Source organism: Bombina bombina, chromosome 4 (assembly GCF_027579735.1).
Source record: "Bombina bombina isolate aBomBom1 chromosome 4, aBomBom1.pri, whole genome shotgun sequence".
Lineage (NCBI taxonomy): Eukaryota > Metazoa > Chordata > Amphibia > Anura > Bombinatoridae > Bombina > Bombina bombina.
The window spans coordinates 398,320,766-398,343,942 of record NC_069502.1 but is presented as its reverse complement, the minus strand read 5'-3'; positions in this window follow the sequence as shown (position 1 = coordinate 398,343,942).

The window sequence follows — 23,177 nt, the reverse complement described above, 5'->3', positions numbered from 1 at the left end:
AGTTACCACCCTAGAAGCAGCCTCTTTTTGCTGGTATTTCGGGGCTGGACTGTACTGTGAAGTCAGGATCAGACTGATATGCTACAGGAAAGTTCTTCTCCGTGAAAGGCACATATTGAGCAAAAAGAGGCTGCTTCTAGGGTGGTAACTAGCCATAGAACAAGCTATTATGCTATTGTTCGTTCCCAGGTTGAGCGCTTCTCTCTTTTTATTTATGCAAATTATGACACTTAGGGAAGTCTCCCTAAGTGTGATGCGGGAATCCAGACGTGGACCCGTTGCTCAGTGTGCCTAGAGGGATATGGCTGCACCTCACTGACGAGGCCCACAATAGGCCGAAACGTACGTCTGGGGTTTTGCTGTTTCTCTTGTTCAGAGAGGGATTGCCTGGTATTTCGGGGCTGGACTGTACTGTGAAGTCAGGATCAGACTGATATGCTACAGGAAAGTTTTTCTCCGTGAAAGGCACATATTGAGCAAAAAGAGGCTGCTTCTAGGGTGGTAACTAGCCATAGAACAAGCTATTATGCTATTGTTCGTTCCCAGGTTGAGCGCTTCTCTCTTTTTATTTATGCAAATTATGACACTTAGGGAAGTCTCCCTAAGTGTGATGCGGGAATCCAGACGTGGACCCGTTGCTCAGTGTGCCTAGAGGGATATGGCTGCACCTCACTGACGAGGCCCACAATAGGCCGAAACGTACGTCTGGGGTTTTGCTGTTTCTCTTGTTCAGAGAGGGATTGCCTGGTATTTCGGGGCTGGACTGTACTGTGAAGTCAGGATCAGACTGATATGCTACAGGAAAGTTCTTCTCCGTGAAAGGCACATATTGAGCAAAAAGAGGCTGCTTCTAGGGTGGTAACTAGCCATAGAACAAGCTATTATGCTATTGTTCGTTCCCAGGTTGAGCGCTTCTCTCTTTTTATTTATGCAAATTATGACACTTAGGGAAGTCTCCCTAAGTGTGATGCGGGAATCCAGACGTGGACCCGTTGCTCAGTGTGCCTAGAGGGATATGGCTGCACCTCACTGACGAGGCCCACAATAGGCCGAAACATACGTCTGGGGTTTTGCTGTTTCTCTTGTTCAGAGAGGGATTGCCTGGTATTTCGGGGCTGCACTGTACTGTGAAGTCAGGATCAGACTGATATGCTACAGGAAAGTTCTTCTCCGTGAAAGGCACATATTGAGCAAAAAGAGGCTGCTTCTAGGGTGGTAACTAGCCATAGAACAAGCTATTATGCTATTGTTCGTTCCCAGGTTGAGCGCTTCTCTCTTTTTATTTATGCAAATTATGACACTTAGGGAAGTCTCCCTAAGTGAGATGCGGGAATCCAGACGTGGACCCGTTGCTCAGTGTGCCTAGAGGGATATGGCTGCACCTCACTGACGAGGCCCACAATAGGCCGAAACGTACGTCTGGGGTTTTGCTGTTTCTCTTGTTCAGAGAGGGATTGCCTGGTATTTCGGGGCTGGACTGTACTGTGAAGTCAGGATCAGACTGATATGCTACAGGAAAGTTCTTCTCCGTGAAAGGCACATATTGAGCAAAAAGAGGCTGCTTCTAGGGTGGTAACTAGCCATAGAACAAGCTATTATGCTATTGTTCGTTCCCAGGTTGAGCGCTTCTCTCTTTTTATTTATGCAAATTATGACACTTAGGGAAGTCTCCCTAAGTGTGATGCGGGAATCCAGACGTGGACCCGTTGCTCAGTGTGCCTAGAGGGATATGGCTGCACCTCACTGACGAGGCCCACAATAGGCCGAAACGTACGTCTGGGGTTTTGCTGTTTCTCTTGTTCAGAGAGGGATTGCCTGGTATTTCGGGGCTGGACTGTACTGTGAAGTCAGGATCAGACTGATATGCTACAGGAAAGTTCTTCTCCGTGAAAGGCACATATTGAGCAAAAAGAGGCTGCTTCTAGGGTGGTAACTAGCCATAGAACAAGCTATTATGCTATTGTTCGTTCCCAGGTTGAGCGCTTCTCTCTTTTTATTTATGCAAATTATGACACTTAGGGAAGTCTCCCTAAGTGTGATGCGGGAATCCAGACGTGGACCCGTTGCTCAGTGTGCCTAGAGGGATATGGCTGCACCTCACTGACGAGGCCCACAATAGGCCGAAACGTACGTCTGGGGTTTTGCTGTTTCTCTTGTTCAGAGAGGGATTGCCTGGTATTTCGGGGCTGGACTGTACTGTGAAGTCAGGATCAGACTGATATGCTGATATTGAGCAAAAAGAGGCTGCTTCTAGGGTGGTAACTAGCCATAGAACAAGCTATTATGCTATTGTTCGTTCCCAGGTTGAGCGCTTCTCTCTTTTTATTTAACTTAAAAAATGTTGCCTGTCTCAAAAACTTGTTTTTATTCAGCCATCATCAAACCAGCTTTATTATCCTCTATTTTAACCTGGTATAGCTCTGCTACATTATTATTAACGATGAAACTGCACCGAATTGTGAGATCTGCAAAAAAAATAATTGTGTGTCAACATATTTCTCTTAAGAACCTTTACTTTTCAAGGTTAAATAAAAGATTTCCGAAAATGTGTACATGATTCATCTCACCCTGGCCATTGTTTTTTTAATCATCGAGTTTTACGAACTCGGTCAAACCATTTTCTTAATATTTGTTTTCCTAGGCTATTAAAATAGCAAACAGGAATACATCTCTTATTTCACTTGGTATGATAAATTACACTTTAGTCACTCTTTGGTAAAGGGAAATGAAACGCTTAGAGATGGTAATATAAAATGATAAATCATATATATATATAGGGCTTTTTTCATAAGAGTTAATATTTGTAATAATCATGTAAATACTCTAGTTTTCACAAGAGGGGGCTGCAAAATACATCAAACATTCAGCTAGATTACGAGTTTTTCATTATGAGTAAAAAAACGCCGCTTTTACAAGTCTTGTCCGAATTGGTGTACCGCACACCTTTTTGGCCGTCACGCAATGTCAGTACCGCACTTTTAAAAAAGTCATTTTTCAATGGGACTTCCATAGTGCCGGTATTACGAGTTTGCCTGGGAGGCCAAAAAGTGAGCGGTACACCCTATAACCACAAGATCTGTATCGCCATCTAAAGTCAGTAGTTATGAGTTTTATGCTACAAAGCTGTAGCATAAAATTCATAACTAAACTGTCACAAAGTACACTAACACCCATAAACGACCTATTAACTCCTAAACCGAGGCCCTCCTGCATCGCAAACACTAAAATTAAATTATTAACCCCTAATCTGCCACTCCGGACATCGCCACCACTTTAAAAATCTATTTACCCCTATTCCGCCGCTTCCAGACTCACCACTATAATAAACCTATTAACCCCTAAACCGCCGCCCTCCCACATCACAAACACTATTTAAATATTATTAACCCCTAATCTGCCGTCTGCCCACACCGCCGCTATAATAAACCTATTAACCACTAAACCGCAAGCCCCCCACAACAAAATATACTTAAATAAATTATTAACCCCTAAACCTCTGGCCTCCCACATCACTACATAAATATATTAACCCCTAAACCTAACCGTAACCCTAACCTAACACCCCCTAACTTAAATATAATTAAAATAAATCTAAATAAAACTTCCTATTTAAAACTAAATACCTATAAAATAAAATCTAAGCTAGCTACAGTATTACTGATAGTTATATTGTAGCTATCTTAGGTTTTATTTTTATTTCACAGGTAAGTTTGTATTTATTTTAACTAGGTAGACTAGTTAGTAAATAGTTATTAACTATTTACTAGCTACCTAGTTAAAATAAATACAAAGTTACCTGTAATATAAAAGATAACCTGCCTTACACTAAAACCTAACATTACAATAACATAAAATAGATTAAATTAATAAAATACAATTATCAAAATTACAAAAAAAACCCAAAACACTTAATTACACAAAATAAAAAACTAAATTATCAACAATAAAAACGAATTACTCCTAATCTAATAGCCCTATCAAAATAAAAAAAAGCCCCCCAAAATAAAAAAAAAACCTAGCCTACACTAAACTGCCAATTGCCCTTAAAAGGGCCTTTTGCGGGGCATTGCCCTAAAGAAATCAGCTCTTTTACCTGTAAACAAAATATACAAACAACCCCCCCAACAGTAAAACCCACCACCCACACAACCAAACCCCCCAAATAAAATTCTATCTAAATAAACCTAAGATAAACATTGCCCTGAAAAGGGCATTTGGATGGGCATTGCCCTTAAAAGGGCATTTAGCTCTTCTTCGGGTGCCCAAACCCTAAGCTAAAAATAAAACCCACCCAATAAACCCTTAAAAAACCTAACACTTACCCCCCGACGTCCCATTTACAGTTTTCGAAGACTGGACATCCATCCTCATCCAGGCGGCAGAAGTCTTCATCCAAGCGGGCAGAATCCTTCATCCAGACGGCATCTTCTATCTTCATCTATCGGGTCCATCTTCAAGACATCCGGCGCGGAGCATCCTCTTCTTCCGATTGTCACTGGAAAATGAAGTTCCCTTTAAGTGACGTCATCCAAGATGGCGTCCCTAACATTCCGATTGGCTGATAGAATTCTATCAGCCAATAGGAATTACAGGGGAAAAAATCCTATTGGCTGTTGCAATCAGCCAATAGGATTGAGCTTTTATCCTATTGGCTGATCCAATCAGCCAATAGGATTGAGCTCGCATTCTATTGGCTATTCCAATCAGCCAATAGAATGCGGCAGATTAGAGGTGTTTAGACGTGGTTTTTATGTTCGGGTGTTAGGTTTAAACATAACTTTTTCTTTCCCCATAGACATCAATGGGGCTGCGTAACAGAGCTTTTGTTTACGCGATCGCAGGTGTTAGGCTTTTTTTTTAGCCGACTCTCCCCATTGATGTCTATGGGGAATTCGTGCACGAGCATGGAAAAAAAACCTGCTTGTATTTGGTTGAGGTATGGAGCTCAACGCCACCATATAGCCCGTGCAAGCCGGGTTTTTCAAAACCTGTAATAGCAGTGCTATAGGGAGGTTAAATACTGCCGCTTTTGTGACAATCGTTTTCCCTATAGCGCTCAAAACTCGTAATCTAGCTGATTGTAAATAATATTGTCTCTTTGTTACTGAGCAGAATATATCAATTAAAAATTAGTTAGTACTGTCACCTTTTTTTTGAGTACCGGCACCTTTTCTTTTACAAAAAAAGCCATATATATATATATATATATATATATATATATATACTCTGGAATATACTTTTTCTGTAATTCCTTTCTGAATTGATAAACTTTTCAGTTCCTGTTAGAAATGGAAGAGCAAATCACTGTTATATTTCACACAACCATTAGCTGCACACTCTAGACTCTAGAGACCTATTTATAACTGTCCCTAATTGGCCACAGCAGAGAAGGTAACCTAAGTTGCAACATGGCAGCTTCCATTGTTTTATAAACACTAAACTTTACACTTGTTTATCAATATTTAAACAACTAATGAAACTTAAAAAAAAATACATCTACATGTTATTCTCAGATTAATCTTTTCTTTGAATGCATCATTCTGTCTAGCATTTAATGTCCCTTTAATATATTTGATGATTACATTTTTACACTGCTGTTTGTATTTGTTTGTTCATTGTCAGCTGATACCTTTTGCACCGTGAATAATTCCTTTTATATATTTATTTTATACTTTATTTTTATTCTTCTCTATTTTATTCATAAAAACTCGCCAGTATAAACAGAAATTGTCTGTTTACTTTATTGAGCACTATATTGTAAGAAATGCAAGTAACTATCCTTCATGTAGAAGAAATTAGGCAACTCCCTTTGATAAGATACATACACATAGATTACGAGTTTTGCATTGAAGCTTTTAACGCGGAAAAAATGGCAATTTCAGCATAAAAGCAGTAATGCCGCTATTGGGAGTCGTGTCGGTATAGCTATACCGCAAGCATTTTAGCCTGTAACGCAACGCCAATCCAGCACTCAAGGGCCGGTATAACAGGTTGTGCAGTGAGGCTAAAATGCTTGCATTGCAGCCTATACCGACACAAGCCATACCGCCATCTGAAAACAGTAGTTTCACAAAACTCATAACTAAACTGTTACAAAGTACACTAACATCCATAAACTACCTATTAACCCCTAAACCGCAACCCTCCCGCATCGCAAACACTACAGGGAGTGCAGAATTATTAGGCAAATGAGTATTTTGACCACATCATCCTCTTTATGCATGTTGTCTTACTCCAAGCTGTATAGGCTCGAAAGCCTACCAATTAAGCATATTAGGTGATGTGCATCTCTGTAATGAGAAGGGGTGTGGTCTAATGACATCAACACCCTATATCAGGTGTGCATAATTATTAGTCAACTTCCTTTCCTTTGGCAAAATGGGTCAAAAGAAGGACTTGACAGGCTCAGAAAAGTCAAAAATAGTGAGATATCTTGCAGAGGGATGCAGCACTCTTAAAATTGCAAAGCTTCTGAAGCGTGATCATCGAACAATCAAGCGTTTCATTCAAAATAGTCAACAGGGTCGCAAGAAGCGTGTGGAAAAACCAAGGACTGATGAAATGAGAGTGAGTCTTGATGGGCCAGATGGATGGGCCCGTGGCTGGATTGGTAAAGGGCAGAGAGCTCCAGTCCGACTCAGACGCCAGCAAGGTGGAGGTGGAGTACTGGTTTGGGCTGGTATCATCAAAGATGAGCTTGTGGGGCCTTTTCGGGTTGAGGATGGAGTCAAGCTCAACTCCCAGTCCTACTGCCAGTTTCTGGAAGACACCTTCTTCAAGCAGTGGTACGGGAAGAAGTCTGCATCCTTCAAGAAAAACATGATTTTCATGCAGGACAATGCTCCATCACACACGTCCAAGTACTCCACAGCGTGGCTGGCAAGAAAGGGTATAAAAGAAGAAAATCTAATGACATGGCCTCCTTGTTCACCTGATCTAAACCCCATTGAGAACCTGTGGTCCATCATCAAATGTGAGATTTACAAGGAGGGAAAACAGTACACCTCTCTGAACAGTGTCTGGGAGGCTGTGGTTGCTGCTGCACGCAATGTTGATGGTGAACAGATCAAAACACTGACAGAATCCATGGATGGCAGGCTTTTGAGTGTCCTTGCAAAGAAAGGTGGCTATATTGGTCACTGATTTGTTTTTGTTTTGTTTTTGAATGTCAGAAATGTATATTTGTGAATGTTGAGATGTTATATTGGTTTCACTGGTAAAAATAACTAATTGAAATGGGTATATATTTGTTTTTTGTTAAGTTGCCTAATAATTATGCACAGTAATAGTCACCTGCACACACAGATATCCCCCTAAAATAGCTATAACTAAAAACAAACTAAAAACTACTTCCAAAACTATTCAGCTTTGATATTAATGAGTTTTTTTGGGTTCATTGAGAACATGGTTGTTGTTCAATAATAAAATTAATCCTCAAAAATACAACTTGCCTAATAATTCTGCACTCCCTGTATATTAAAGCTATTAACCCCTAATCTGCCACCCACCCACATTGCGACTATTCAATAAAGTTATTAAGCCCTAATCTGCCACCCACCCACATCGCCAACACTATTTCAATATATTAACCCCTATTCTCCCCGCAACCCGACATCGCCGCCACTATAATAAAGTTATTAATCCCTATTCCCCCGTACCCCGACATCGCCGCCACTAAATAAAGTTATTAACCCCTAAACCTCCAGCCCCCCACATCTCCACCACTAAATAAACCTATTAACCCCTAAACCACCGCCCCCACATCGCAAAACACTAAATTAAACTATTAACCCCTAAACCTAACACCCCCTTAACTTTAAATTAAAATTACAATATAACTCTATTTAAATAAATAAAAACTTACATGTGAAATAAATATAAACCTAACATTAAACTATAAATTAACCTAACATAACTAATCTATAAAATAAAAAATACTACTAATTAAAATATCTAAATAACAAATTTAAATAAACCTAACACTAAGAAATTTTTAAAAAAATCTAAATTACAACTAAAAAAAACAAATCCTACGAAAAATGTAAAACATCAAAGTTTACCAAAAATAATACAAAAAAATAAACAAAATTATCAAAAATAAAAACAATTACACCTAATCTAATAGCCCTATAAAAATAAAAAAGCCCCCCCCAAAATAAAAACACCCCCTAGCCTACAATAAACTACCAATAGCCCTTAAAAGGGCCTTTTGTAGGGCATTGCCCTAAAAAAATCAGCTCTTTTACCTGTAAAAAAATACAAAGTTTCCCCAACAGTAAAACCCACCACCCAACCAACCCCCCAAAGTAAAAACCTAACTCTAAAAATAACCTAAGCTACCCATTGCCCCTAAAGGGGCATTTGTATGGGCATTGCCCTTTAAGGGCATTTAGCTCTTTTCAAAGCCCAAAGCCCTAATCTTAAGAAAGAACCCACCCAAAAAAATAAAAAGAGAACACTAACCCCAGAAGATCTACTCACGGTTTCTGAAGTCTGATTTGGCTGTTCAAATCAGTCAAAAGGATTTCAGAAGCTCTCATCCTATTGGCTGTTTTGAACAGCCATAAGGATTTCAGAAGCTCTCATCCTATTGGCTGATTTGAATTTGAAGAATCAAATCAGCCAATAGGAATGCAAGGTATGCCATTTTTAAACAACTGCCTTGCATTCAACTTCAGTGCACGGCGGCGACCCTATGAAGAGGACGCTCTGTGCAGCATGTCTTCGGCTTTCAGGATGGCTCTGCTCCACGCTGCCGGGATGGAGATAGGAGACGTCCCCGAGATGGATGAAGGTGTCGCCGCCTGGATGGAGATGGATGTCGGACTTCAGAAACTATGAGTAGATCTTCTGGGGTTAGTGTTAGTTTTTTTTGTTTTTGTTTTTGGGTTGGCTTTGGGCTTTGAAAAAGAGCTAAATGCCCTTTTAAGGGAAAAGCTCATACAAATGCCCCTTTAGGGGCAATGGGTATCTTAGGTTTTTTTTAGAGTTAGTTTTTTTTATTTTGGGGGGTTGGTTGGGTGGTGGGTTTTACTGTTGGGGCGACTTTGTATTTTTTTACAGGTAAAAGAGCTGATTTCTTTAGGGCAATGCCCTAAAAAAGGCCCTTTTAAGGACTATTGGTAGTTTATTGTAGGCTAGGGGGTGTTTTTATTTTGGGGGGGCTTTTTTAATTTTATAGGGCTTTTAGATTAGGTGTAATTGTTTTTATTTTTGATAATTTCGTTTATTTTTTGTTATCTTGGTGTTTTTTATTTTTCGTGATTTTAGTGTTAATTATTTTTGGTAAACATACGGCCAGATTATAAGTTTTGCGTTAGGAGCTATGCGGTGCTAACGAGCAGTTTTTTCTCACCGCTCACTTACCTGCAGCGCTGGTATTACAGGTTTTTACAAACCCGGTGTTAAAAGACAATAAGTGAGCGTTGAGCAAAATTGAACTCCATACCGCACTCAAATACCAGCGCTGCTTAAAGGGACAGTCTAGGCCAAAATAAACTTTCATGATTCAGATAGAGCATGTCATTTTAAACAATTTTCCAATTTACTTTTATCACCAATTTTGCTTTGTTCTCTTGGTATTCTTAGTTGAAAGCTTAACCTAGGAGGTTCATATGCTAATTTCTTAGACCTTGAAGCCCACCTCTTTCAGATTTCATTTTAACAGTTTTTCACCACTAGAGGGTGTTAGTTCACATATTTCATATAGATAACACTGTGCTCGTGCACGTGAAGTAATCTGGGAGCAGGCACTAATTGGCTAGACTGCAAGTCTGTCAAAAGAACTGAAAAAAGGGGCAGTTTGCAGAGGCTTAGATACAAGATAATCACAGAGGTTAAAAGTATATTAATATAACTGTGTTGGTTATGCAAAACTGGGAAATGGGTAATAAAGGGATTATCTATCTTTTAAAACAATACAAATTCTGGTGTAGACTGTCCCTTTAAATCAGCTGTGAGCTGGTCATACGTGCTCGTGCACAATTTCCCCATAGGGATCAACGGGGAGAGTCAGCTGAGAAAAAGTCTAACACCTGCCAAAAAACAGCGTAAAACTCAGTAACGCAGCCCCATTGATTCCTATGGGGAAATAAAAGTTATGTTTACACCTAACACCCTAACATGTAGCCCGAGTCTAAACACCCCTAATCTTACACTTATTAACCCCTAATCTGCTGCCCCCGACATCGCCGACACCTACATTATTCTTAATAACCCCTAATCTACCACTCCGGACATCGCTGCCACCTACTGTCATGTTTTGTCTCAGGATATCATGTGAGAGCCTCATTGTCTGGAACAGTTGCTTTAAAGGAAGATTAGTAGAAGCCATACTGATTGAAAATGATAACAAATTTATTTAAACAACAAAATACTTTGTTTAAGCAAATACTTGCAGAATATTTAAATATGCTAGTCAGGTATGTTAAGACCACATACAGCAGGAGTGAAAATAAACAAAACTAGTAAGCAGAGATGCAGATTCAAAAAGGAAAGTCTTTCTCCTGGTAATAACTGAAATGTAAGATTTGCACAAGGCAGAAAACAACTTGTAAACAGGTAGCAGGTTTAAAGGTAAAGTCTTTCTCCTGGTAATTGCTGACTGCAGGAATTGCACAAGGCAGGAAACAAACTTGTGAACTGGTAACAGGTTTAAAGGTAAAGTCTTTCTCCTGGTTATAGCTGAGTGCAGGAATTGCACAAGGCAGGAAACAAACTTCTGAACTGGTAACAGGGTTACAGGTAAAGTCTTTCTCCTGGTAACTGCTGAGTGCAGGAATTGCACAAGGCAGGAAACAGACTTGTAAACTGGTAACAGGTGTAAAGGTAAAGTCTTTCTCCTGGTTATAGCTGAGTGCAGGAATTGCACAAGGCAGGAAACAAACTTGTGAACTGGTAACAGGTTTAAAGATAAAGTCTTTCTCCTGGTTATAGCTGAGTGCAGGAAATGCACAAGGCAGGATACAAACTTGTGAACTGGTAACAGGTTTAAAGGTAAAGGCTTTCTCCTGGTAATACCTTGTAAACAGGTGCAAAGGTGAAGTCTTTCTCCTGGCAATAGCTGAGTGCAGGAATTGCATAAAGCAGGAAACAAACTTGTAGATTGGTAACAGGTTTAAAGGTAAAGGCTTTCTCCTGGTAATACCTTGTAAACAGGTGCAAAGGGGAAATCTTTCTCCAAAGAAGTACAGGAAACAGGTTCTGACTTGACAAAACAGATCCAATGTGAAGACACAAATGCAGACTAAATGCCATCCTTAAATAGGGAGGTTTTGCACAGGGTTGGTTCTGATTAATTCCAGAATTGAGAACACCTGTGTGTTGCACAGGTGTTATAACAAGTAAGGCAAATAGTTATTTATCAGATCTTTTAAGATCAATGCTATTGCTAGAACTGGCTGTGGCTCAACATGTAAGCAAACAGAAATAGCAACCACAGAGCCACAGGTTCAAATCCCCACACAGCCCTTCTTAGCAGAATGCCTCCCAGACCTTTTCTTTTTAGTTTGGAGGCTTGGTTCATGACAGATGCCCCCTCCAAAGAGCGCACTCCGGGCGCTCAAAGCCTGTTCAAACATCTGAAGGTGGGATTTATGAACAAGTGTTCCATTTGAAGCCCTAATACAATCAGATGGAATTGATTCTTCGCTTGGAACAGCTGCCTGAGATTGGGGACCCTTAGAAGATATCCCTGTAGGCATAACAAGACAGTTTTGATTTAGAGGTTCCATCCTGATTATACCCAGCAGCTTGCAATGGACTGGCTGATGGGCAGAGTACCTCCGGGTAGGAAAAGACCTCTCCTTCAGAGTCAAGGAATTCGTTATCTGGGTCATATCTGCCTGATGGGTAGAGTACCTCCGGGTAAAGTATGACCTCTCCTTCAGAGTCCAGGAATTCATTTTCTGTGTCATTTATATCCAATTCAACCATCTCATTCAATTCTTTCTCAGTCAATGAGTAGCTGGGTGAAGGTGGTGCAGGGAGGTGTGGAACTTTAGATTTGTCAGGGTCTGATTCAGCTGGAAGACTTGTCACTTTTATGTCTGATGAGTGACTTTTGTTAGATGGATCTCCAACCAGGGCAGAAACAAGGTAATGTGCAGGATTTCCAGGAGGTGTTTTTGCAGAGTTCCCCAATGTGGTAGATGCAGAAACAGAGGCAGTGGCATGGGTAGTGGATGTTGTTGAAGTTGTACTGCCAACAACCATCTGTTTCAAATCAGGTACCATTTCTTGAAGCGTGTTAGAAACGGTTGCTTGTAGAATAGATGTATTCTCAGTAGCTGGATCCTCTCCAGGGGTATCTTTAAGTTTGCTAGTGGAAGAATAATTTGTTCCCTTAACATCAGAGTCCATTTTAAACTTGGCTGTATCTCGACTTGATCCTCTAGGGGGTCTTACTGGACACCCTGTGATGCGGTGACCAGTTCCCCCACAATAGAAACAGAGGTTAAGTTGTCTTCGCCAAATTTTCTCCTCTTCTGTTAAGGGTTCTTTAAAACCTTTCCTTGTTTGTGAGGTAACTTTAGACAAGGTTTCGGTTGGGAGAGATAACATTTCCATCAGCTCCATGAAGTTAATCAATATGTCCTTAATAAACTTTAACACTGATTCCAATACAGCAATAATCCCAGAGGGCTCTCTTTTATAGTGTCTTCACATTCTGTCATGTTTTGTCTCAGGATATCATGTGACAGCCTCATTGTCTGGAACAGTTGCTTTAAAGGAAGATTAGTAGAAGCCATACTGATTGAAAATGATAACAAATTTATTTAAACAACAAAATACTTTGTTTAAGCAAATACTTGCAGAATATTTAAATATGCTACTCAGGTATGTTAAGACCACATACAGCAGGAGTGAAAATAAACAAAACAAGTAAGCAGAGATGCAGATTCAAAAAGGAAAGTCTTTCTCCTGGTAATAACTGAAATGTAAGATTTGCACAAGGCAGAAAACAACTTGTAAACAGGTAGCAGGTTTAAAGGTAAAGTCTTTCTCCTGGTAATTGCTGAGTGCAGGAATTGCACAAGGCAGGAAACAAACTTGTGAACTGGTAACAGGGTTAAAGGTAAAGTCTTTCTCCTGGTAACTGCTGAGTGCAGGAATTGCACAAGGCAGGAAACAGACTTGTAAACTGGTAACAGGTGTAAAGGTAAAGTCTTTCTCCTGGTTATAGCTCAGTGCAGGAATTGCACAAGGCAGGAAACAAACTTGTGAACTGGTAACAGGTTTAAAGATAAAGTATTTCTCCTGGTTATAGCTGAGTGCAGGAATTGCACAAGGCAGGAAACAAACTTGTGAACTGGTAACAGGTTTAAAAGTAAAGTCTTTATCCTGGTTATAGCTGAGTGCAGGAAATGCACAAGGCAGGATACAAACTTGTGAACTGGTAACAGGTTTAAAGGTAAAGGCTTTCTCCTGGTAATACCTTGTAAACAGGTGCAAAGGTGAAGTCTTTCTCCTGGCAATAGCTGAGTGCAGGAATTGCATAAAGCAGGAAACAAAGTTGTAGATTGGTAACAGGTTTAAAGGTAAAGGCTTTCTCCTGGTAATACCTTGTAAACAGGTGCAAAGGTGAAATCTTTCTCCAAAGAAGTACAGGAAACAGGTTCTGACTTGACAAAACAGATCCAATGTGAAGACACAAATGCAGACTAAAAGCCATCCTTAAATAGGGAGGTTTTGCACAGGGTTGGTTCTGATTAATTCCAGAATTGAGAAGACCTGTGTGTTGCACAGGTGTAATAACAAGTAAGGCAAATAGTTATTTATCAGATCTTTTAAGATCCATGCTATTGCTAGAACTGGCTGTGGCTCAACATGTAAGCAAACAGAAATAGCAACCACAGAGCCACAGATTCAAATCCCCACACAGCCCTTCTTAGCAGAATGCCTCCCAGACCTTTTCTTTTTCTTTTTAGTTTGGAGGCTTGGTTCATGACACCTACATTATACTTATTAAAAACTAATCTGTTGCCCCCAACATCGCGGACAGATACATTATATTTAGATTCCGATTGGCTGACAGAATTATATCAGCCAATCGGAATTAAGGTAGAAAAAATCCTATTGGCTGATGCAAGCTCAATCCTATTGGCTGATTGGATCAGCCAATAGGATTGAACTTCAATTCTATTGGCTGATTGCATCAGCCAATAGGATTTTTTCTACCTTAATTCCGATTGGCTGATAGAATTCTATCAGCTAACCGGAATCTAAGGGACGCCATCTTGGATGACGTCATTTAAAGGAACCATCATTCAGTAAGAAGACTCCGGATGAAGAGGATGCTCCATGTCGGATGTCTTGAAAATGGACCCGCTCCGTGTCAGATGGGTGAAGATAGAAGATGCCGTCTGGATGAAGACTTCTGCCCGTCTGGTGGACCACTTCGCCGGCTTGGATGAAGACTTCTCCCGGCTTCGTTGAAGACTTCGGCCCGGTTGGATGAAGACTTCTGCCGCTTCCTTGAAGATGGATGTCCGGTCTTCAGAACTGTAAGTCGATCTTCAGGGGGTTAGTGTTAGGTTTTTTTAAGGGTGTATTGGATGGGTTTATTTTTTAGTTTAGGGATTTGGGCTGCAATAGAGCTAAATGCCCCGCAAAAGGCCCTTTTAAGGGCTATTGATAGTTTAGTTTAGGCTAGGGTTTTTTTATTTTGGGGGGGCTTTTTTTATTTTGATAGGGCTATTAGATTAGGTGTAATTAGTTTAAAGATCTGTAATTAGTTTTTTATTTTCTGTAATTTTGTGTAATTTTTCTGTAGTTAATTTATTTAATTGTAGTGTAGTGTTAGGTGTTATTGTAACTTAGGTTAGGTTTTATTTTACAGGTCAATTTGTATTTATTTTAGCTAGGTAGTTATTAAATAGTTGATAACTATTTAATAACTATTCTACCTAGTTAAAATAAATACAAACTTGCCTGTAAAATAAAAATAAACCCTAAGCTAGCTACAATGTAACTATTAGTTATATTGTAGCTATCTAGCGGCTAGATTTAGAGTTTTATCGGTAACGAGCCGCGTAGCTAACGCTGGCTTTTTTCTGGCCGCACCTCTAAAATAACTCTGGTATTGAGAGTCCACAGAATGGCTGCGTTAGGCTCCAAAAAAGGAGCGTAGAGCATTTTTAACGCAACTGCAACTCTCGATACCAGAGTTGCTTACGGACGCGACCAGCCTAAAAAACGTGCTCGTGCACGATTCCCCCATAGAAAACAATGGGGCTGTTTGAGCTGAAAAAAAACCTAACACCTGCAAAAAAGCCGCGTTCAGCTCCTAACGCAGCCCCATTGTTTGCTATGTGGAAACACTTCCTACGTCTGCACCTAACACTCTAACATGTACCCCGAGTCTAAACACCCCTAACCTTACACTTATTAACCCCTATTCTGCCGCCCCCGCTATCGCTGACCCCTGCATATTATTTTTAACCCCTAATCTGCCGCTCCGTAAACCGCCGCTACTTACATTATCCTTATGTACCCCTAATCTGCTGCCCCTAACACCGCCGACCCCTATATTATATTTATTAACCCCTAATCTGCCCCCCACAACGTTGCCTCCACCTGCCTACACTTATTAACCCCTAATCTGCCGAGCGGACCGCACCACTACTATAAAAAAGTTATTAACCCCTAATCCGCCTCACTAACCCTATAATAAATAGTATTAACCCCTAATATGCCCTCCCTAAAATCGCCGACACCTAACTTCAATTATTAACCCCTAATCTGCCGACCGGAGCTCACCGCTATTCTAATAAATGTATTAACCCCTAAAGCTAAGTCTAACCCTAACACTAACACCCCCCTAAGTTAAATGTAATTTTAATCTAACGAAATTAATTAACTCTTATTAAATAAATTATTCCTATTTAAAGCTAAATACTTACCTGTAAAATAAATCCTAATATAGCTACAATATAAATTATAATTACATTGTAGCTATTTTAGGATTAATATTTATTTTACAGGCAACTTTGTAATTATTTTAACCAGGTACAATAGCTATTAAATAGTTAAGAACTATTTAATAGTTACCTAGTTAAAATAATAACAAAATTACCTGTAAAATAAATCCTAACCTAAGTTACAATTAAACCTAACACTACACTATCATTAAATTAATTAAATAAAATATCTACAATTACCTACAATTAAACCTAACACTACACAATCAATACATTAATTAAATACAATATCTACAAATAACTACAATGAAATAAACTAACTAAAGTACAAAAAATAAAAAAGAACTAAATTACAAAAAATAAAAAAATATTTACAAACATAAGGAAAATCTTACAACAATTTTAAACTAATTACACCTACTCTAAGCCCCCTAATAAAATAACAAAGCCCCCCAAAATAAAAAATGCCCTACCCTATTCTAAATTACTAAAGTTCAAAGCTCTTTTACCTTACCAGCCCTGAACAGGGCCCTTTGCGGGGCATGCCCCATAGAATTCAGCTCTTTTGCCTGTAAAAAAAAACATACAATACCCCCCCCAACATTACAACCCACCACCCACATACCCCTAATCTAACCCAAACCCCCCTTAAATAAACCTAACACTAAGCCCCTGAAGATCATCCTACCTTGTCTTCACCTCACCAGGTATCACCGATCCGTCCTGGCTCCAAAATCTTCATCCAACCCAAGCGGGGGCTGGCGATCCATCATCCGGTGGCTGAAGAGGTCCAGAAGAGGCTCCAAAGTCTTCATCCTATCCGGGAAGAAGAGTAGATCTGGACCGGCAACCATCATCTTCCAAGCGGCATCTTCTATCTTCATCCGATGAGGACCGGCTCCATCCTGAAGACCTCCACCGCGGACCCATCTTCATCCGGCGACGTCCAACTGAAGAATGACGGTTCCTTTAAGGGACGTCATCCAAGATGGCGTCCCTCGAATTCTGATTGGCTGATAGGATTCAATCAGCCAATCAGATTGAGCTCGCATTCTATTGGCTGATCGGAAGAGCCAATAGAATGCGAGCTCAATCTGATTGGCTGGTTGGATCAGCCAATCGGATTGAACTTGATTCTGATTGGCTGATTCCATCAGCCAATCAGAATATTTCTACCTTAATTCCGATTGGCTGATAGAATCCTATCAGCCAATCGGAATTCGAGAGACGCCATCTTGGATGACGTCCCTTAAAGGAACCGTCAATCTTCAGTTGGACGTCGCCGGATGAAGATGGGTCCGCGGTGGAGGTCTTCAGGATGGAGCCGGTCCTCATCGGATGAAGATAGAAGATGCCGCTTGGAAGATGATGGTTGCCGGTCCGGATCTACTCTTCTTCCCGGGTAGGATGAAGACTTTGGAGCCTCTTCTGGACCTCTTCAGCCACCGGATGATGGATCGCCAGCCCCCGCTTGGGTTGGATGAAGATTTTGGAGCCAGGACGGATCGGTGATACCTGGTGAGGTGAAGACAAGGTAGGATGATCTTCAGGGGCTTAGTGTTAGGTTTATTTAAGGGGGGTTTGGGTTAGATTAGGGGTATGTGGGTGGTGGGTTGTAATGTTGGGGGGGGGTATTGTATGTTTTTTTTTACAGGCAAAAGAGATGAATTCTTTGGGGCATGCCCCGCAAAGGGCCCTGTTCAGTCCTGGTAAGGTAAAAGAGCTTTGAACTTTAGTAATTTGGAATAGGGTAGGGCATTTTTTATTTTGGGGGGCTTTGTTATTTTATTAGGGGGCTTAGAGTAGGTGTAATTAGTTTAAAATTGTTGTAAGATTTTCCTTATGTTTGTAAATATTTTTTTATTTTTTGTAACTTAGTTCTTTTTTATTTTTTGTACTTTAGTTAGTTTATTTCATTGTAGTTATTTGTAGATATTGTATTTAATTAATGTATTGATTGTGTAGTATTAGGTTTAATTGTAGGTAATTGTAGATATTTTATTTAATTAATTTAATGATAGTGTAGTGTTAGGTTTAATTGTAACTTAGGTTAGGATTTATTTTACAGGTAATTTTGTTATTATTTTAACTAGGTAACTATTAAATAGTTCTTAACTATTTAATAGCTATTGTACCTGGTTAAAATAATTACAAAGTTGCCTGTAAAATAAATATTAATCCTAAAATAGCTACAATGTAATTATAATTTATATTGTAGCTATATTAGGATTTATTTTACAGGTAAGTATTTAGCTTTAAATAGGAATAATTTATTTAATAAGAGTTAATTAATTTCGTTAGATTAAAATTATATTTAATTTAGGGGGGTGTTAGTGTTAGGGTTAGATTTAGCTTCAGGGGTTAATACATTTATTAGAATAGCGGTGAGCTCCGGTCGGCAGATTAGGGGTTAATGTTTGAAGTTAGGTGTCGGCGATGTTAGGGAGGGCAGATTAGGGGTTAATACTATTTATTATAGGGTTAGTGAGGCGGATTAGGGGTTAATAACTTTATTATAGTAGCGGTGCGGTCCGCTCTGCAGATTAGGGGTTAATAAGTGTAGGCAGGTGGAGGCGACGTTGTGGGGGGCAGATTAGGGGTTAATAAATATAATATAGAGGTCGGCGGTGTTATGGGCAGCAGATTAGGGGTACATAAGGATAACTTAAGTAGCGGCGCTTTGCGGTCGGCAGATTAGGGGTTAATTAGTGTAGGCAGGTGGAGGCGACGTTGTGGGGGGCAGATTAGGGGTTAATAAATATAATACAGGGGTCGGCGGTGTTAGGGGCAGCAGATTAGGGGTACATAAGTATAACGTAGGTGGCGGTCGGCAGATTAGGGGTTAAAAAATGTAATCGAGTGGCGGCGATGTGGGGGGACCTCGGTTTAGGGGTACATAGGTAGTTTATGGGTGTTAGTGTACTTTAGAGTACAGTAGTTAAGAGCTTTATGAACCTGCGTTAGCCCAAAAAGCTCTTAACTCCTGACTTTTTTCTGCGGCTGGAGTTTTGTCGTTAGATTTCTAACGCTCACTTCAGCCACAACTCTAAATACCTGAGTTAGAAAGATCCCATTGAAAAGATAGGATACGCAATTTACGTAAGGGGATATGCGGTATGGAAAAGTCGCGGCTGAAAAGTGAGCGTTAGACCCTTTTTTGAATGACTCCAAATACCGGCGGTAGCCTAAAACCAGCGTTAGGAGCCTCTAACGCTGGTTTTCACGGCTACCGCCAAACTCTAAATCTAGGCCTTAGGGTTTATTTTATAGGTACGTATTTAGTTTTAAATATGAATTATTTAGTTAATGATAGTAATTTTATTTAGATTTATTTAAATTATATTTAAGTTAGGGGTGTTAGGATTAGACTTAGGTTTAGGGGTTAATAAATTTAATATAGTGGCGGCGAAGTTGGGGGTGGCAGATTAGGGGTTAATAAGTGTAGGTAGGTTGCGGCGACATTGGGGACGGCAGATTAGGGGTTACTAAATATAACGTAGGTGTCGGCAATGTTGGGGGCAGCAGATTAGGGGTTAATAAGTATAATGTAGGTGGCGGCGATGTTAGAGGCGGCAGATTAGGGGTTAATAATATTTAACTAGTGTTTGCGAGGCGGGAGAGCGGCGGTTTAGGGGTTAATATGTTTATTCTAGTGGCGGCGATGTCCGGAGCGGCAGATTAGGGGTTACAAAATTTATTATAGTATTTGCGATGCAGGAGGGCCTCGGTTTAGGGGTTAATAGGTAGTTTATGGGTGTTAGTGTTTTATGCTACGGCGTTGAGTGTAAAGCTCATAACTACTGACTTTAGAATGCGTTAGGAATCTTGGAGGTAGAGGGTGTACCGCTCACTTTTTGGCCTCCCAGGACAGACTCGTAATACCAGCGCTATGGAAGTCCCATAGAAAAAAGGTTTTACGTAAGTCGTTTTGCGGTAAGGCCAAAGAAGTGTGCGGTGCCCCTAAACCTGCAAGACTCGTAATAGCACCGGTAGTGAAAAAGCAGCGTTAGGACCTGTTAACGCTGCTTTTTCAGTTTAACGCAAAACTTGTAATCTAGCCGTTAGATTTTTAAAAAATTTCATACAATTGTTTTTTTTTAGTTGTAATTTAGATTTTTTTAATTTTTTCTTAGTGTTAGGTTTTTTTAAATTTGTTATTTAGATATTTTTTTTGGAAGTATTTTTTATTTTATTAGATTAGCTATGTTAGGTTAATTTATATTTTAATGTTAGGTTTATATTTATTTCACAGGTAAGTTATTATTTATTTGAATAGAGTTATATTGTAATTTTAATTTAAAGTTAGGGGGGTGTTAGGTTTAGGGGTTAATAGTTTAATTTAGTTTTTTGCAATGTGGGGGTCAGCGGTTTAGGGGTTAATAGCTTTATTTAGTGGCGGAGCTATGGGAGGCCGGAGGTTTAGGGGTTAATAACTTTATTATAGTAGCGATGTCAGGGAGCAATGGATTAGGGGTTAATAGCTTTTATTAGTGTCGGCGATGTCGGGGGCGGCAGATTATGGGTTAATAACTTTATTTTGGTGTCGGCGATGTCGGGGGTGGCGGATTAGGGGTGTTTAGACTTGGGGTTTATGTTAGGGTGTTAGGTTTAAACTTAACTTTTTCCCCCCCATCGACATCAATGGGGTTGCGTTACAGAAATTTTTCATTCGGCGATCGCTGGTGTTAGTTTTTTTTTCTAACACTCTCTCCCCATTGATGTCTATAGGGGAAAACGTGCACAAGCACGTCAAAGCAGCCCTTGGATTTTGTGCGGTGTGGAGCTTAACGCAACCATATCGCACGCCCAAGGAGGCTTTTCAGAAACTCGTAATGGCAGCGCTATGGAGGGTGAAATAACGCAACTTTTGTTGCATTCGTTTCGCACCCTGTATTGCACAAAACTCGTAATCTAGGTGATAGTTTTTAAGGAAAAAAATTGCCATTGGAGCATTCCCTTAGGGGCCCTGTGACAATGGTTCTATTAGAATGTCGCCAGATCAGTGAGCTCTAGATAAGCAGGCCCTAAATTCACTAATGTTGGGACACTCAATCAAAATTAAACTTTCATTATTCAGATAGATCATGTTATTAACAAAATGTGCACAGTTTTTTTATATTTAAACTTTTTGAGTCACCAGCTCCTACTGAGCATGTGCAAGAATAAGTGTGTATGCATTTGTGAATGGCTAGTAGCTGTCACATGGTACGTGTATGCATTTGTGATTGGCTGATGTCTGTCACATGGTACAGGGGGAATGGAAAAAGACATAACTTTTAAAATTGTCAAAAAAAAAATCTACTACTCATTTGAAGTTCAGACTAAGTGCTATTGCATTCTCTTGTTATCTTGCATTGGTTGATTATGCAAATCTACTGTGTTGACTGGTCCTTTAAAGTAATCTCTCCAAGTACATAATTACAAATTGATTAGAAAATGTTCCAGATTCTTGTGTCTTTAAAAGGCTTAAGTAAAAGTGTGTGGGAACTTTTCTTTACAAGACTATATTGTGTTTAAAGTTTAAATAGTTATTTGTAGAAGTAGTTTGCCTGCTTGTAATGTAAAATGAAAACACAGTAAAAACCCTTGTGAAGTTGCTGAAGAGTTAATCCTACCAAGAAATGATAGCATTTGCTCAAGGCTATCCTCCCACTTGGTAGCAAAGTCCTTGTTCTGGCTGCATAGAACAGGTGACAGTAAGATTCTCAAACCTGCAGAATGCTTCTGACCTTGCAGTGCTGTAGCAGTCAGAAAGAATGCAATTCAAGGATTATTCCTTTTCTTCACAGAAGTCATTAGCAGCAGACAGGGATTGTAGAGCTGCCTTGTTTTGTAACATTTGCAGGCACTAAGCTTGGTCTTTTGTGTGGGCAAATGGAAAACCTTTCCTGCTGCTATAAGCAGCTCTGTCATTTAGTAACAATAGGTTTGCTCATCTGACCAGGAGAAACAAGTGTGAGAAGGGGTTCAATATTTCTATTTGGAAAGAATCTGTTTCTCACAGATATGATAAAGTTAATCCTATCAAGAAACACAAAACTCATTCTTTATAGTTTAAGGGTTTGCATATTACACACAGTGTAGTGAAAAAGATTATTATATCTATATAAAGAACATACATATTTCTACACCGAGGTGACTGTATTACAGCTGCAATATACTACCTAGTGTACTTATTTTACTTTAGGCTCAGTCGACTACTATATAGTAAAACAATATATTAGTGCATGTATGTGTGTTTATATATATATATATATATATATATATATATATATATATATCTATACACACACACACACACACAGTATATATATATATATATATACACACACATACACACACACACAGTATATATATATATATATATATACACACACATACACACACACACAGTACATATATATACACACACATACACACACACACAGTATATATATATATATATATATATATACACACACACACACACATACACACACACACAGTATATATATATATATATACACACACATACACACAAACACAGTATATATATATATATATATATACACATACACACACACACACACATATACAGGGAGTGCAGAATTATTAGGCAAATGAGTATTTTGACCACATCATCCTCTTTATACATGTTGTCTTACTCCAAGCTGTATAGGCTCGAAAGCCTACTACCAATTAAGCATATTAGGTGATGTGCATCTCTGTAATGAGAAGGGGTGTGGTCTAATGACATCAACACCCTATATCAGGTGTGCATAATTATTAGGCAACTTCCTTTCCTTTGGCAAAATGGGTCAAAAGAAGGACTTGACAGGCTCAGAAAAGTCAAAAATAGTGAGATATCTTGCAGAGGGATGCAGCACTCTTAAAATTGCAAAGCTTCTGAAGCGTGATCATCGAACAATCAAGCGTTTCATTCAAAATAGTCAACAGGGTCGCAAGAAGCGTGTGGAAAAACCAAGGCGCAAAATAACTGCCCATGAACTGAGAAAAGTCAAGCGTGCAGCTGCCAAGATGCCACTTGCCACCAGTTTGGCCATATTTCAGAGCTGCAACATCACTGGAGTGCCCAAAAGCACAAGGTGTGCAATACTCAGAGACATGGCCAAGGTAAGAAAGGCTGAAAGACGACCACCACTGAACAAGACACACAAGCTGAAACGTCAAGACTGGGCCAAGAAATATCTCAAGACTGATTTTTCTAAGGTTTTATGGACTGATGAAATGAGAGTCAGTCTTGATGGGCCAGATGGA